The sequence below is a fragment of the Pteropus vampyrus genome, unplaced genomic scaffold (genome assembly GCF_000151845.1).
Source record: "Pteropus vampyrus isolate Shadow unplaced genomic scaffold, Pvam_2.0 Scaffold52, whole genome shotgun sequence".
Classification (NCBI taxonomy): Eukaryota; Metazoa; Chordata; class Mammalia; order Chiroptera; family Pteropodidae; genus Pteropus; species Pteropus vampyrus.
The window spans coordinates 873,752-875,764 of NW_011888833.1; positions in this window are offsets into that span (position 1 = coordinate 873,752).

The window sequence follows — 2,013 nt, forward strand, 5'->3', positions numbered from 1 at the left end:
AGGGACAACTCCTTGACCTTGGACTTCCGGCCACCAGAACTGTGAGAGAACAGATTTCTGTTGTTTGAGCTGCCCAGGCCGTGGCAGCCTGTTATCAGCCTGCTTTGCAGACCAATGCTGTGGTCTCACACACAGGCCAGCATAGCTGAAACAGGCGTTATTAGCTCCTTAACGTGGCAAGGGAATATTTTTTGGTCTCAGTGATGGCAATTCTGTTTCCCAATCGGATTAGTGTCCTCGAAATTTTTTTACTGGGTGTTTTTGGGATGCTTTTAACTACACTAAGCTTGCATGTGCACGCACACGTATATTCATTCATCCACTAGGCTGGTTTTCATTTTTGAAAATATATATCTGTAGGGATTCTTTGCATTAGGAAATGAATTAAATAACATATTTTCTCACCAAACGGTGGCCCGTGTTTTACATTTCTAACATCACGTTTAACAGCGACGGTGTGGTGTCACTGTGTCCTCTACTTCAGTGCTATCAAACCCGTAGCCGGGGCGCCCAGTGCTACCGGAACTGCCCCCCGACAGGGCTGGTGATGCATCATTCTACTTAAAGGCGATTGGAGGAATGGTGGTCATCCCCCGTATGGGAGAGTTTAAATTTTGGTTCAGATCCGCTGGAAATGACACATGGATACCCAAACCGGAAGCCACGCCCACCCACCTAGGTTTACGCTTCCCCCAAAACAAGTAAGTCGGCTGACGACTGTTGGGTGATCTGCATACGTGAAGACGCAATGGGCTTGGTAACCCGGGGCTCAAAACTGATTTTATTTTCGACTTATTATCAGTCTGAAGGATTACTTTTTACCTGATCGGTCTGATTTTCGCAGTCACAATGTCATTTTCATTGGCTCCGCCTTGGAGGTGTGACCAAGGACAGTTCGAAGTCACTCTTCATACTGTCTGTCTTCTCATCGTTTGGTTTGGGTTTGGGTTTTTTCTGCCTGTAACTGATCTAAAGAAGCAGCAGCAAAGGGAGATGTTTGAAAGCAATTCTACACGTTTATTTTCGTCACTGGGAAATATCTGTAATATTTTTTAAATGAAAAAAGTAGAGTACAAAGTTAGCTTATGATTCTAAGTAATCACGTGTTTTTTTTTAATCAGCTTTTTAAAATGGGAAAATGTCTGATCTATTTTATAAAATAATTTTTTTTAAAACTAGAAAGAGAGAACTTCCGGCATCTTCACAGTTAAGCACTTTACGTGCCCTGGAGTTAACAAGAGAAACTAAACTCTCTGTTATAGTTCAGTTGGCCGGGCAGACTGTAAAAGATAATCTTTAAAAACAAAATAGTCTTCTTCTGGTGAAAGTCTTGCAGAAGATACAGCTATGTACTCATCACAGATGCATTAAACACAAATAATCCTGAGCATAGAAACTGAAGGGAAAAGAAACATACAAATGTCGATGTCACCAGAGTTATTTTTAGGGTAGCAGGACTGAGAGTGACGTGTCTCTTTCTTCTACTCTTCCGTATCGTCTATAGAAATAGGCCATTCCATTCCGATGGTAAGATGCAATATAATTAATTGTTTAAATGATCTAAGAGCAAAGCCGATGCTACGAAACATGTCCACAGACAGCTGGGGAACAACCATGGTCGGGAGAACCTGCTGTCACACTGTCGTCAAGGATAAGGAGGTGGCCCGATTCGGTTGGAACACGGTCACACCAAGGCCGAAAGACAGGCCAACAGCAGCAGGCACTCCAGGTGAAGTCCCAACTGGCCAATGGCCCACGACCGGCCATCTCAAGGCTGAAGCATCCTGGTGTCCAACCTGGCACTATTTTCGTGGCATCGGGCTCGTTTTGTCTTTAATCCCGGCCCGCTTTGGTGTGTTCAGATGAAATACTGAGAATTTTTAGAGCAGAGAAAGCAATGAAGAGTCTGGCTCTCCAGTCTGTCCATCTGGATAGACACACTTTGAATCCAGAGAACTTCTGGCACCTTCACAGTTGAGAACTTCATGTGCCCCGGAATTAGCAAGAGAGACT